The 15,931-nt window shown below is 39.4% G+C and overlaps 1 protein-coding gene across 2 annotated transcripts in view; it reads right to left on the bottom strand.

The window, feature by feature from the left end:
- EHBP1 (EH domain binding protein 1) overlaps window positions 1–12,468 on the bottom strand; it is a 373,913-nt gene extending 361,445 nt beyond the window's left edge. The window contains exon 1 of one of the 2 annotated variants that reach the window (XM_021705885.1): window positions 12,254–12,468. The gene's annotated coding sequence lies outside the window, so the exon portion shown is untranslated. The remainder of the gene's footprint in view (window positions 1–12,253) is intronic. The other variant, XM_021705883.1, reaches the window with a different exon arrangement.
- Window positions 12,469–15,931: the final 3,463 nt, after the last annotated feature.

Raw genomic sequence — 15,931 nt, 5'->3', positions numbered from 1 at the left:
TCGATCAGAGACCTAAATGTAAAACCTCAAACCATAAGAACCTTAGAAAAGGAAGGAATACTCTCATGGAAATCGGAACTGGCCTCCAATTCCTGTACAAAACCTGAAACCCACAGGACTTAAGAGAGAAGATAGACAAATGGGACCTTATTAAACTGACAAGCTTCTGCAAAGCCAAAGAAACCATCAAGAGAGCAGGGAGACAGCCTACAGACTGGGAAAAAGTATTTGCCAACTCTAGGTCTGACAAAGGCTTAACATCCTGGATCTACAAGGAACTGAAGCGTACTGAAAAGAAGAAAACAAACAACCCCATTATAAAATGGGCAAAAGACATGAACAGACACTTCACAAAAGAAGACATTCGAGCAGCCAACAAACACATGAAGAAATGCTCAACCTCACTAATCATCAGGGAGATGCAAATCAAAACCACACTGAGATACCACCTAACTCCAGTCAGAATGGCAATTATCAACAACTCAAAAAATAACAGCTGCTGGAGAGGGTGTGGTGAAAAGGGAACACTTCTACACTGTTGGTGGGAGTGTAAACTAGTGCAACCTCTGTGGAAAGCAGTGTGGCGATTCCTAAAAGCTCTAAAAATTGACCTTCCATATGACCCTGCAATCCCCCTACTGGGAATATACCCTGATGAACACAAATCACTCTATAAAAAAGATACCTGCACACGTATGTTTATCGCAGCATTGTTCACAATAGCAAGAACCTGGAAACAACCATGCTGCCCATCAAAAGAGGACTGGATTAAAAAAATGTGGTACATATACACGATGGAATACTACGCAGCCATAAAAAAGAACAAAATCATGAATTTCGCTGCAACCTGGATGGAACTAGAGTCTATAATACTGAGTGACCTCTCACAAAAACAAAAATCCGAATATCACATGTTCTCACTCATATAATGGACCTTGAACATCCAATGCAATACTATGAGAAAATGACGGATGGTACTGGGAAACTATGGGGGGAGGGGGGATGGGATTAACAGTAGCAAATATCTGTCGGGGGATGGGAAAACACTTCTTATCTACAGGGTGCCTGAATGAAATGTCATTGTACACCTAACCCTTAACTGTACCCCACAAAACCATAATAAAAAATACTGATTAATGAAAAAAAAAAAAATTGGGAGAGTTCACTGAGAAACTAATAAGCCATGTCACAAATGCATTTTTTATTAAACTTAGATAGAAATATTTGGAAAATTAGGCAAATAATAAGTGACTACTTGGAATTTATAAATACCTTATACTTTTATACAGGGGGGAAATCTATACATTATAGCCAATCCTTAGATTATCTGAGACCCTCAGGACTTCTGTTAGTACAACTAGGATTTTTCTACATCCCTTTGTACCACTAGACGATCACACATAGGAGAATAGGGAGAGATGAGCTGAAAGCAAAACAATTTCTACACTCTATTATTTTCAATCTTTGAAACAAAGGAGATTTTTCACCTTTCCCCATTAGCAGGAGGATTATCTTGGGTTGAAGAAGAAGGAAGGCAATATTTAGAAAAACATTTTACTATATTTGACTATGTAAAGGGGGCATGATCACAGAAAGATAGTGTTTGGACCTAGAAGGGACCTTAGAGAATATTTAATTCAGTTCCTTGGTTTAAGAATAAAGAAAAAGAGAACCAAAGGGAATTTGTGTCTGCTTTAGGTCAAAACAGCTAGAAGGCAGAAGGTAGAATGGAGTGGTGGAAAGAGAGTGAAATTTTGGGTTGATGGCATGGATTTGAATACAGCTCTTCCAGTTATGTGTTGAATGGTTTCTCTGTGTAAAAACTGGAGATAATAGAACTTTTCTTCTAGAGTTGTGAGGAGTAGATGGGATAACTTATGTAAAGTGCCTAGAACAGCTGCTGGTACAGAGTGAATTCTTGACAAATATTATGAAGGAACCCAAACCAGGGTGTTTTGATTCCAACTCTTGTACACTGCACTCTACTATTAATATAGCTGGTCAAAAGGATTCAAGCATGTTTTTAAAATGTGAAATTCCAAATGAAATAAATCATTAAATCCATGTTTTTTAAAACATTTACTAGTAATTAATGCAAGCAATACCCAGTCCTTTTTAGATGAAATAAAATGTTCTACTTTTCTCAGTGATTTTAGCTGTTTTCAGGTACACTTAGCTCAATACAAAGAGATGACACAAGGGACTTTTTATCTGCATTGCAGAGAGCAACGTGATAATTTGCATTGGAACTTGCTGTTAGCTCCATATGGCATTGTATTCATCATTTAGTGGGTTCAGTGCCCTCTCTTTAGAGCTTCAATGATCAGAGTAGAAATTGCCCACTTATTTATGCTTGGCTGGACTGAAAATATAACGAGAGGAAGAAGTGTAGGAAAGCACCACTTCTTGCAAGACTTGGCCATGGAGTTAGGAATAAAGACTGATACTCACTTGTGCAGGAATAGCCACCTAAGTCTAAAGAGTAGGCAAAATGCAAATCACATGAGGTGTATTATTTATGGATTGCAATCTTGCATGTTATTCTTGTCTGTCCCACAAAAGACTTGACTGTGGTTAAATGTAGAGCTGTCTTTTTTTTGTTTAGCACAAGGACTCACTCACACTGGGCAAGTGGGCATTTCCAATGACATGTGATCACTTGGCTTGTACGAGCCACAGGAGAAGTTCCTCTCAAAAGTCAAATTAGGAATTTGCCCACCCCTTCCCATGCCCCTCTCTCAGAGAAGGGGAATGGAGAGAAGTACTGTTTCTTCTGTCCCTATTGAGAGTAAAGTGACAAACGATTTTCTCTCCCATTGGAAAGTCAAAGAATCAGTTCCTTTATACAAAATGAATTTGATTTTTCTCCAATTTATTGCTTCAAAAGATTATATAAATCTTTCAAACTGGAAGAATCTGGTCTTTCATCCTTCAGTCATTATGATGATCTCAGTGATGAGAAAAAGGGAATTCTGAAGACTACCCTTCCTCCCTCCAACCCCCAGTTATTATATTAAGAACATATTTAGCCCTAGAATTCTAACACTGGAGCAAAAAGTGCAGCCACTTGTAAGCTCTGGACTATTAAGACAGATTGTGGACTGATATAGATTGAATTGTGTCTCTCCCCCCGCCCCCACAAATTCATATATTGAAGTCCTAATAATTCCCAATACATGTCTTATTTTGACAAAAGCTTAGTGATAGTGGGCAAAGGGGTCTGCCCCAAGGGATCGGTACCTGCTCCAGGTGCTTAAAATAAAATCAATGGTTCCTAAAACCCAATGGCTCATTTCAAGTCCCCAGAGAACTCTAGTTTTCACCTTTTCTCTCACTATGTCTTTTCCTTTCCTTGACTGAAGAATATATTTTTTCTACTTTCTTAAAAGCTTGACTTTGGCCGGGCATGGTGGCTCACGCCTATAATCCCAGCAGTGTGGAAGGCCAAGGTGAGAGGATTGCCTGAGCCCAAAGGTTTGAGACCAGCCTGGGCAACTCAGCAAGACCTCATCTCTACAATAAATCAAAAAATTAGCTGGGTGTGGTGGTATATGCCTGTAGTTCCAGCTACTTGGAAGGCAGAGGCAGAAAGATCACTGAGTCCAGCAGATCAAAGTTACAGTGGCCGTGAGCATGCCACTGCATGCCAGCCTGGGCGACAGAGTGAGACTTCAACTTAAAAAATAAAAAATAAATAAGTATGCTTCGTCCATACTTATCCACCTACCTCCAAAATGGAAAGGAAACAATTTTCTATTAGCACTCCTTCTTTCCCAAGAGTGATAATTCCTTGGAATATTATCTTCTTTTCCAAAGAGTGATAATTATGCCCCCAATACACCCCCCATCACCCCAACTTCAAGTAAAATTCCCCAAAATTTAAGTAAACAAAGCCCCTGAATTGAGTTTCATTAAACCTGCCCCAGGTTTAACATATTGTCCTCTCTCTTTTCTACCCATTGCTACCTGGGCAAATCCCTCAACATTTGAGGAAGAAAAGGACCGATGTTTGGCTATTGTATTTGCTCTTCTGAGGGTTTTTTTAATCAATGATACAGCATCAAGGACACTGACACTTGGATCTGAACATCTATCTATGCACATCTCTATATTCTCACAGAGTTGTTCTTTGTTTCCTAAGATGACAATACTAGATAGTAAAATTATGCGCTTGTACCTGGTAAAGACAACCTGAGAACATGAGATCTTCTTGTGCCAAGTGTGTCTGACATCTGTTTTTGAACAAAAGACCATCCAGACCCCAGAACTTCCTGATGTTCTTAGAGCTTCTGCATCCTCACCCATGGTGGGCCTGAAACTTCTATTCATAAAAAACAAACTCTGGACCTCCAGCTGACTGGGTCTATGATCTGTAGTAGTTTCACCACTATGAAAACCATCCACCAAGTCACCAAATTTCTTAAAGTTGCTCTAAGCAAGTGGGCATCTGTTGTTTTTGCCCACCTGACATTCTTTTCTCCATTTTTTCCCTAGTTTCCCCACTCTCTGTGTAGTTTAGGTGCTGATCTTATTTACTCATCTCTTAGTCTGTATCATTACTCAAAAAGCTTATGATCTAGGCCAAGAAAATGAAACTCAATTCAGGGTCTTGTTCACTGAAATTGCTGGGAATTTTACTTGAAGTTGGGAGAATGAAAACCTGGAGCTTCTGAGGGCCACCAGGGTGTGGAAATGTTATCTTGACATCATCTGCCTTCTTGGGGCCAGTTATGTAAGGCAGTAAATTTCCTTTACTTAGACCACTTTGAGATGAATCTTCCAGTATTTGCAATAGAAAGCAACCTGGTATAGCCATTGTTTCTTTTGGCCTTTCTTCTATATTCTACTTCTTGGTTAAGATACAATAGTTATTTCAGTTCTTGTGCACTAAATGTACAAGTTTAGCCACCTTAAAACTGTGTTGGGTTGAACTTCAGTGTTAGTGAATAGGGTGTGCAGTGAATTTACTATTACTAATCTTTTTCTTCCACTTGGATAATTTATAGTTAGTTGATGATGAAATTGTTCCCCAAAATCTAGCAATGTTTTGTCCTAAAGTCAGGCAATATAGATGCCAAGAAAGTCAGAAAACATCAGAACTTGCTATAGGTTTATGACCTAGTTAAGAGTTTGCTACTGTGCGTTATAATCTGTCTGTCAGATTCTTAAGCGTCAGGATGATCTTGATTTATTTCTAGACTTTGTCAACCAGTTTATCACATGCTATATGCAAAACAGAATCTAATGATATCTTCATTCCAGGCTGAGTATAGGATTTTCTTGGTACAAGCCAGTGTGTGACTTTGGTTTTATAGCTGCTATAAAACCAACTGCTCACAGATGGTTATAATTAACCAAAAAACAACATGGAAAATAAGTCTGTTAATCTAAAGGGTCTAGAAAAACTGCTTCCAAGCAAGGGGAAAGAGAATAACAACAATCACCACACAGATAGTATCTACTCCTGCTGACAATTAAGGACACACAGACCTCTTATTTCTCACTTTTTATGGCACATCCTACTAAAGAACCAAAATGTCTTAGAATTGGAGAGGCCTCTGCTGTCATGGAGTTTTATTTAACTCAGAATGTACGCATGTTCTCCACATCCTTCCTAAACAGCAATCTAGCCTCCTTCTGAATGACAAGATAACACCAGGGATTGGGGTCTCTATCCATTGAAAGATAACTCTTATTTGTGGAAAGTATTCCCTTGGACTGAGCCACAGCCTCTCTTCTGTAACCCTAGAATGTCAGAATTTTATTTAAGAGAACTTTGAGATAATTCAATCCAACAACTTCATTTTATGCCCAGTGATCTGCTTTCTGGAGCAGAGTATCTAATCATCTCCTCTGTAATGGCCCTTTCAATATTTTATGACATTTATATTCTTTCTATCACATTTTTTCCCTCTGAGATAAATACACCCAGGTGCTTCACTAGTTCCTTACACTGACGAGCACTCTCTGAGGTGCTACCCTAATTTCCTGCCTTCTGATTCTTCCTTATAATATGATATAGTCTCCCCTGTTATCCCACTACTGTTCATGCAGAAGCTAGGTATTTCCTTCCAGGTACAAACTAATTTTTTAAAAAGCCCATTTTTAGTACCTTATGACCATATTAGTTTTAACTTCCCAAGAACAACAGGGTTGACTATAAATGGCCTATCAGTGTTTCTGGCAAAGCCAGATTTTCTACAAATAAATTTGTCAGGTTTCAGATCATCAAGCCTGTCATTAACATAGAATTGTGCTGTTGGAAGGCACTTTAGCAGTTACTTAGACCATTGCCTAATCATTTCAGTCATAAAGTATGCATACACATTATCTTATTTGATATTTACGACCACCCTGGGAAGAAAGCAGAGCAATGTCATTTTTTCTACTTCACAAATAAGGTTCAATGACTTCTCCAAAGTTAGGTTATAACTAGTTGTATCTCTATCTAGTAGAGATAGAATTCAAGTCCCATGGCTCTTGACTTTCAGACTACTGTTTTGTTTTCATTATAGCCACTGTCTTTCTCACCGAATAGCCTCACGATTCCTCTAGACAGCACTTCTGCATGAGCAGTTCTCTGAAAGAGTATAAGTTTAGGACTTGTCACTTGTTAGCGGCTACCTAGTGGCCCACTCTTAGAAGAACCCTAGGAAGATCTGACTGCTAGTGTCCAGTGATCTTATTAAAGACTCCAAGGCTTCATTCCTCTCTCCCTCCTGTTTTATGCAAAACTGGCTCTGAAATTATAATATCAGAAGCAATAATGCATTTTTAAGTGTCCACCTCCTTTCTTTCCACCATCCCCAAATCTACTGATGGAAATCAGAATTTCAATTTACCTAACATTGCAAGATTTGTTTTAAGTCATAGGCTAATCGTAACTAATGGTGAAAAAGGAAAATAAAACTCAGGACCCCACTCCCTTTCTCCTTTCCTTTAATGTAATTCACTTATCTTCAGATTCAATAACTTGAGGAACAAAAGAGTGTGGAGCAGCGAGAGGCATGTGGGTAAAACCCAGGGACACTGAGAATGAGAAGGGCGGAATTCTGCATCTAAATGGGCAACACATTGTTTTAGGCAGTCTTTGTATTGGAGTCTCTTCACCACTAGAAACAGAATTTTCTTTTCCCATCTGATGATCTCTCCTTAACCCAGTGAAAGGGTTTATAAAGAAGACACAAGATCGAACTAAGTTTTCCTTTTAGCTTCTTCATCCTTGGTTGATAAACAACTGTAAAAGAAGGACAAATCCCTCAACATTTGGAGGGAAAAAAGTTTTCTCAAGCTCTTTTACCTGAATTTGAATGGGGACAGTGAACAACAGTAATTTTTTTGTAGGGGATTAATATGCTCAATGTGCTCTAGACAAAGGTTCAGATGATGAATGTCTTGCCCTTTTACCTTAGGTCTGCCAAGCCTGAAATATAGCCCAAGATTCAGCTTAGCTGTGGTTTTGCTCCAGGCCTTTAGACTCTTGGCGCAATTACATTGTTAGTGTTGGTTTGAGATTGACCTTAAAATCAAGTTGTTAAATAATTTAATGACCCAAATCCATGTGTAGACTAGTAGCTAATATCATTTTCTTTAAAAATCATATATTTTTGTTAATTTTTAGACTTGTACTAAGAATCTCTGTCTTAGGTCTTTTATTACTGCTGAGAAATTTACCAGAAAAATTTTTTTGTTGTTGTTTTCAGTCAGGCTCTCACTCTGCTGCCCAGGCTGAAGTGCAGTAGAATATAATCACAGTTTACCATAGCCTCCAACTCCTGGGCTCAAGCGATCCTCCTGTGTTAGCCTCTATGTGCCACTGCACTCAGCTAATTTTTTTTCTTGTTTTAATTACTGTAGAGACAAGGTTTTTTTATGTAGCTCAGGCTGGTCTCAAACTCCTGGTCTCAAGCCATCTCCTGCCTTTGCCTCCCAAAGTGCTGGGATTATAGTCGTGAGCCACTGTGCCCAGCAGAAACAAATAAAACAAAAATAATTCAATAGTAAAGAGACATGAAATTTTCTAAGATCCTTGCTTCAGGTACTAGGACCTCAGGACAACAAACTGGAATGTTAGGCCGAGCTAAAGATGGGGGTTGGGAGCTGGGAGATGAAAGACTGTTGGGAAACAAAATTAACCCAAAGGAAAATATAAATACTAGAGTAAACAGATTATTAAAGGAATGACAAAGGTCTAAAACTTATCAGGTACACAAACCTGTGATGTAAACATTACAGGGCATAGGGAAAAACTCCTGACCTGATTTCAGGTTAATGTTACCTTGACTTTCTGGAGATGTTATGGTTTTGTCAAGCTTTTCATATTTATGTGGGTTATTAAAAACAGCAAAGCAGTCAAAAGTCTTTCTGAACTACGAAATATGATATTGATGTTATAGTCTAGTCAATTTTCCATTATTTGGGGATTGATTAAACAAGCTTGAATTGTTGTTGGAGGTCAAGTAAAAAAAGGACAACCCCACCTGGGCAACTTGGCAAGACCTCATCTCTACAATAAATCAAAAATTAGCCAGGCATGGTAGCACACGCCTGTAGTTCCAGATACTTGGATTGGAAGACTGAGGCGGAAGGATCGCCGGAGCCCAGCAGGTCGAGGCTGCACTACAGTCTGGGTGACAGAATGAGGCTCCAACTCAAAAAAAAAAAGGACACCATTAGCTTTAGATTATGCTGATAATGCAAAGTTTAGGCTTTAGAGTCCAAGCTCTTGAGGCTTGGAATCCAGGTTGCATCTTACTAGCTGAATTTCCTTGAGTGAGTCAGTTGGCCTAAGACTCAGTGTTCTCTGTATTAAAATGAGCTTAATATTGTTTTAATACATAAAAATACACAATTTAAAATAATGAGCCATTAAGGATATGGAAAAATTTCTTCTGAGTAAAAAATATGTTTATATTAAGGACAAATAAAGTTAGGTATTTATCTTTAGTAAAATGTAGAGAAATATATAAAAGGTAGCACAAAGGTCAACAGATCTTTGGATAGAGGGAATTTTTTTTTCCTTAACTTTTTATTTTTTATTTTTATTTTTTGAGACAGGGCATCCCTCTCTCACCCAGGCTGGAGTGCAGTGGTGTGATCCCAGCTCACCTCAGTCTCAACCTCCTGGGTTCAGGTGATCCTCCTACCTCAGCCTCCTGAGTAGCTGGGATTATAGGTGCATGCCACAATGCCTGGCTAATTTTTGCATTTTTCTGTAGAAACAATGTCTCACTATGTTGCCCAGGCTGTTCTCGAACTCTTGGACTCAAGCAATCCTCCCAACTTGGCCTTCCAAAGTACTGGGATTACAGGCATGAACCACCATGCCTGACCCAATAAATTTTTTTTTAATTATCACAATTAAAAAAAAAAGAAAGTCAAAATCCTGAAAAAAATGGCGTGAATAATAAAAGCTACTTTGGAACTCAAATAAGCTAATGTATAGGAATGTGTTTATAAACTCTAAAGTGCTAGTTACGATTTTATTATTCTAAAATGTTGGCCCCAGTTTACATATCAAAAAGGGAACAGAATATATCTTACTGTGTCTTGGGATAAAAAGATGATAGTGAATATTATTTTTACATATTTCCTTTTTCTTACTTCATCTGGGTCTTTGAAAAGAAAAACTGCATTCATCCACTATTTTGGCTTTACCCCCAAAGGCTTCTGTATTGGATATCTTTAGGCCTTATAGTCATGTTAAGAACTGAGAAAAACAATGCCTATTGTAGGCTTGCCCATCTATAACTTAAGGGAGCAAGTTATGGAACTTGTCTATCGTCCCTGGGAATTTAAATCCCAGTGAATACAGGTGGGGAATCTTTTTTTTACAAAAAAAAAATTTTCAGAAATGTGGTTTCTGTCTACTGTTCCAGCAAAACAATGGCTTGGTCTTTTGTATACTGATAAATCACTAGGAAACAAAAATAATGCATCTCATACAACCTGACAACTCCTACGTGGGAACTTCCTAATCGTATGGTCCCGTAGCATCATGACTTGATATGTCAGAGACATGGGCTTTATTCATGCCAAATAAACAGTCTCCCAGAGTAAATCAAATAAAATAAACACCACAGGTCTGAATTCTGAAACAAACATGGCAACTCAGTCACGAAAATGTTTGTGAAATATAGCACAATGTCAGTTCATCCTTCTCTATAGTCACTAAGCAAGAAACCAAAATAAATAACTTTTAGGAGCCAAACTAAATATTATTTTACATCTGTATCTTCAGTGATGTCTTACTATATACTAAAGTTTACTTTAAGACAATTATCACTTTATGAAGTGCAACATGTTCAATGATTAACCATGGTATAAAGCTTATAATAAAGTATTTGTGAGCCGGGCTCGGTGGTTCAGCCTGTAATCCCGCACCTTTGGGAGGCTGAGGTGAGTGGATTGCCTAAGCCCGCGGGTTTGAGACCCGCCTGGGCAGCGAGACCTCATATCTACAATTTAAAAAAAAAAAAAATCAGCTGGGCATGGTGGCGCATGCCTGTAATTCCGGCTACTTGGAAGGCTGAGGCGGAAGGATCGCCAGAGCCCAGCAGGTCGAGGCTGCGGTGGCCGGGAGCGGCCACTGCACTCCAGTCTGGGCGACAGAGTGAAACTCCGACTCAAATAAATAAATAAATAAATAAATAAAGTATTTGTGAAATTATATTCCAAGATAGATTCCTATTTGAAGAGAGTAGCTCTATTTTAGCCTTAATCTAAGGAACTTTAAATTCTTAATAATAATTACTTTCCTCTTGCCTCAATTCAAACTAAAAGATTTTCAGAACAGGAAGACACTTCTCCATGGATTCTTCCTTCTAGATGGCCTTTTTTGCAGCACTGGAAGGTTTTTCTTGATGGCATTTCTAGATGCAGAAGAAAGATCTTATTTTGTACCTAGGCTCTTTTTCCCCTATGTTCTGACTTTGCCAAAAATGTGAGCACCGTATTGGATTCTCCTTTAAGTTTCAAGTCTATTTCAATGACTTTTTGATACCCTTGAGATACTTAGTTATTTTCTCTGGTTGACAGCAGGAGAGCCACCTTTAGTATATTCACCAAAATCAGTGTCCCAGGACTTTCTGGAGTACCTATATGAATTGCACATATAGATTTAAAATTTACTCACTAAAAGGTATTCTGTAGAGGTAGACACATTACAAAAAAGTTCCTCCTCCTTAGCACTAGGGTTCACAGTCAGTGAAAGACAGCTAAATTTTAACACTCATCTGCCCCTGGCAGAACACTTTTTCATAGTGCACAAACAGATTGTCCTAGGGGACATGTTCACTTTTAGAATGCTCCTTTTCTATTCACGTCCCAGGCCTTAGGCATCTGAAGAGACACTGCAGGAATCATTTCTTCAGCACCAAAAATATCTCCAGTTTCTGCCTCCCAGGCTTCCTTCAAATGTTCACACTCTTCTGATCTCTCTAGTTCTCGCCATCCACCAAAATGAACCCAAGTTCTCCCTCTCTGACCAGGAATTCTTGAACTTGTTTGACCAAGGTCCACCTAGGCAAGGCAAAAGGCGCTAAGATTCACATACTCTGATCTTTACTGCTCTTCAAAGGATTCCCTGGTAACAGTAAAATGTTGCTGTGAAAACATATTTTGTGAGAATTATGTGACTATCTGCTTTAGCCATCAACATTGGTATGGATGTTTCCTGTGTGTACTGCGACCATATTTGTTTTAAACTTTTGTCATAGATAACTTATAGGTTATATAAATTGGGTCAACATATATAGGCATTATTATCCTTCTGTAGGGTTAACCAAACAATCCACCTCAAACAAAATATATGCTGATGAAGGGAAATGAAGTGTAATTCATAATTTAAAAAAAGGGATAGAAACCATTGAAAAGTACAACTAACTCAATACAGCACTGATGCTGCTATAAAGCAAACTTACCAAAAACAGAATATTTCAACAATCTGCCCATGCATGTTCATAGCGGGAACTTTGCAAATATTGCTACATAATGCCTGGAAGCCAGGTGAATACTCAGTTAAGCCATCAATAGACTTAGTTATGTGCTAAATTTTTATTTATGAACACGAAATATTACTAACTCAACTTCTCAGCAGTTATTAGTAAGTAGCCCTTAGACACACACACATACACAAACACAATGAAAATCCAGGGCATCAAGGACCATTTGCTATTAAGATCTAAAGAAAAGACATATGTGGGTATTAGTTTGTGAAACATTAGGAGAATGCTTGTAGCCTACCAGTTCATACCTTGAAAGTCACTGGTTAGGTGTTTGGCTTGACTTTTTGATTCGGTTTCTTAAGATGCTTTATCGCCCTTCCTGTTTCACACTTTGCTGCTACAGGGACATCCTGACTTTTTGCCCTAGCCAGAAACCCAGTTTTGCCATGGCCTGGCCCTCCAAATCCCCAGTCTCTCTTTGAGGAAGAGTCAGATGTTACCCACTAACTGGCAGACTCCCAGTCACCACCCTGCAGCATCTGTGATGCCATAAAGGGAGGTCTTGAGTAATACATGGTGGAGGGAAGTCAAGACCTGATCACAGACCACCTCTGTCTTACCAGCTGCTTGACAACAGGCAAATTACCTCAACTGTCAGCTCAGATTTATTCTCTATAAAATGGAAATACAGTCAAGTACTACATAGCAACATTTCAGTCAGGGATGGACTGCATATGTGGTGATGGTCCCATAAGATTATAATACTGGATTTTTCCTGTTCATTTTCTATGCGTAAATATGCTTGGATACACAAATACCTACCATTGTGTTAGAATTGCCTATAGCATTCAGTACAATAACATGCTCTAGAGGTTTGTAACCTAGGAACAACAGATTATATCATATAGTCTAGGTGTGTTGTAGTAGGCTACATTATCTAGATTTGTGTAAGTACTCTCTGTGATGATCACACAATGACAAAATTGCCTAATGAAGCATTTCTCAGAATGTATCCCTATTGTTAAACAATGTATGACTGTGATGATACCCACCTCGTAGATTTCTTGTGATAGTCAAACAAGATAATGTAAGTGACAAAGCATTGTAAAGTATAAATTCATTTATAAAAGTAATATCTGCTATTGTGACAGAGAGCAAATCTTCATACAAACATCTGGACTGTTCTATTTACAAAGTATAACTGAAATTAAGATTGTGGTAATGTATAATAATGACAAACAACCCTGACTGTCAATAGTGAAGGTCAAATACAAAGATTGCACAGGCCTCAGAGACTATTAAGAAAGCGACTATTGAGTTTCTGACTACAAGTACATGTCTCAATGATCCTGAGTCATTTTCTTTTTTTCCTTTTCATGGCTTGGAGAGCAGTACTTAACTCAGATTAATTTCAAATTAAAAATTGAGAGGGTTTTTTCCCCCTTCCATCTCACTTAAGTTTAGGAGCTCCTGGAGGACACTGGCTGAAGAATGCTAGGAATTCTTCCCTCCACCCAGCCAGGAATGTGTCCTGCTTGGGGTGCTTAGCAGGAATGTGAGGGCTGCCAGATAAGGCCCAGAGCATGGGGCCTGTGGGCTTGTTGTTGGGAGGCAGCCTCCTCTAGAATCAGGCCTTCCTCAACATCCCCCAGAGGCTGTTCTTAGGCTGATGCAGAGGCCATAGCTGATAACACAGGACTAAGCTCTGTGGCCAATAAGTGAAGAGATAGTTCAGCTGGATGTCGAAACAGAGACACAGTAGTGTTTTCAGTCTTTGGGGAAAAGTACATGGTCATGAAATGTGGCTGATATCACAGGGGATTCTTTGGATTAACATATATGTGGGCTTGAACACAAGCTCTGCCACTTATCAGCTACATGACCAGGGTTAGATACTCTGTGAGGTAGGTTTTCTCTTCCATAAAATGCAAATAATAATAGTGTCTACTTTCTACCATTATGACAAGTTGAACAAAATAATGTACATAAGACATTTAGCATAGTGCTGCCCATAAATTTGGGATATAAAGTTTATTTTTACATGACTAGCTTTTTTTTTTGAGTTGGAGTCTCACTCGGTCGCCCAGACTAGAGTGCAGTGGCCGCTTCTGGCCACAGCAGCTTCTCCTGCTGGGCTCCGGCGATCCTTCCGCCTCAGCCTTCTGAGTAGCCAGAACTACAGGCGTGCGCTACCATGCCCAGCTGATTTTTTGATTTATTGTAGAGATGAGGTCTTGCTGCCCAGGCGGGTCTCGAACCCGCGGGCTGACTAGTTTTTAAACAGCCTTAATACCTCACATTTCTTCAAAGTGTCACAATATAAAATGTATTTTAATATTTGTTACCCCTTTTGATTGCATTAAGCAATGGTGTAAATTTGAACACTCTTGGGACACTGTGTAGACATGTTCATCTTTTAGAATGAGTAACAGAATATCAGCTTTGGCAGTTATCACAGAGTTTCTCCTTAGCTCTTACCCATAACCCACCCTTATCACAGATTTTTCAGACAGTTTCTGGTCATGGACAGGCTGCCTTTCCTGAGCACATTGGTTATACTGAACTGGGGTAGCCACTCTTATCCAAGGTACAAATGGGAACTTGAATGGGAACTTGGAAGAAGCAGTTGTCAGGGGTCAAAGAGAGGCTCAAAGCCTTCAGGGGTTGCTAGATAGGGTTGCCTTTGAGGGACCTCTGGGACAGCCAAGCTTCCTACCCGATCCTCTTATGCCTGGTTCTCAAAGTTTTGCCTGAGTTAGAGAAGGTCTGCTCTGCCTCAGGTCCTTAACAGGGTTCTTCTTCCCTGCTGCTTTCTTCTGCCCATCTTCCTATGACCAGGGTAGGGGAGGCAGGATTCTGTTCATCTTAGCCCTTTCTTACTCAGACAGGTACTTCTGGAACAATGTTCTTCAACCTGACCCTGTCATTTGGCATTCCTGAAGCCATGATGCCCCTCCATTTCCCTGGACTCCGAATCTCGATTCATAAAATTAGATGAGAACGGTTGAATCCTTACAGACTTGATCTTGGATTTTCAGCTTCTTCCTGTTGTGGTGGGGATGAAAATGTACTCAAATCTATTTCCTAAAGTTCCTGGCACTTCTTTCTTACCTGGTCTGGATCCCTTTGTAGTATGGACTTTGCACATGGAGTCCCATGTCCAACTGGACACAAAGTCATCTCTCCACTGACTGCCTTAATGCTTCCAGGCTGGTTCCTATATAATGCCATCCATCTTCCCTTCCATAAAACTCAGAGAAATTTCGTCCTTTATTGGTAAGGACACACTACTTTATAGGGAAAAACATGCAAAACCATTGTTTTTATTGACTTTCTTGAAATGCTAAGGGCATGGTTAGGCCTTAGCCTGAGACAAGCTGGGATCACAGCTCTCTGAGATGGCAGGAATGCTAGTGAGCAAGGGCCAGGCAAAGACTTGTGTACAGGGGCTCAAGATGGGGTTTAGAGGAACTTTCCTGCATGACAATTTGGATTTGAGGCAAGTGTCTAAAGCAGAGTCTAAAGGATGTAGCAGCTGTCTTATGGTATAGTCTTTGCTAGTGTCAGGAAGGAGATATTCCAAGGTATGATCAGATTTGGGGTAAAAAGTGAACAGAAGCTGCCAACATGTGCCAGGCTCCAGTTAAAAGGCTTGTTTATGGGAAAAGATACTGGCCCCAGGAAGGACGAATGGATAAAGAGGGATGGAATACCAGGGATCTTACCACCAACTAAAGTTTTGAGCAGTGTCAGGCATTCAATGACACATTTAAGATTTAGCATTAGGCAAATGTGTACTTAATGCGGAGAATAGTCTAGCACCAGCCTCTATTCTTCCCCAAACAACTTCTCCTGGTTACTCATCTGCTTTGCCTGCAGCTCATGACCATAATTTGGATGCTGCCCCCTCTAAACTATTCAAACGCTATATCTGTTTTCAGCTTTGCTCTACTTTGCTCTTCATCTCTGTATATAATACTTACCCT

The sequence above is a fragment of the Carlito syrichta genome, unplaced genomic scaffold (assembly GCF_000164805.1).
Source record: "Carlito syrichta isolate Samal-C Ts95f unplaced genomic scaffold, Tarsius_syrichta-2.0.1 Scaffold314798, whole genome shotgun sequence".
NCBI classification, from domain to species: Eukaryota; Metazoa; Chordata; class Mammalia; order Primates; family Tarsiidae; genus Carlito; species Carlito syrichta.
This window is presented reverse-complemented; position numbering and strand designations above follow the sequence as displayed.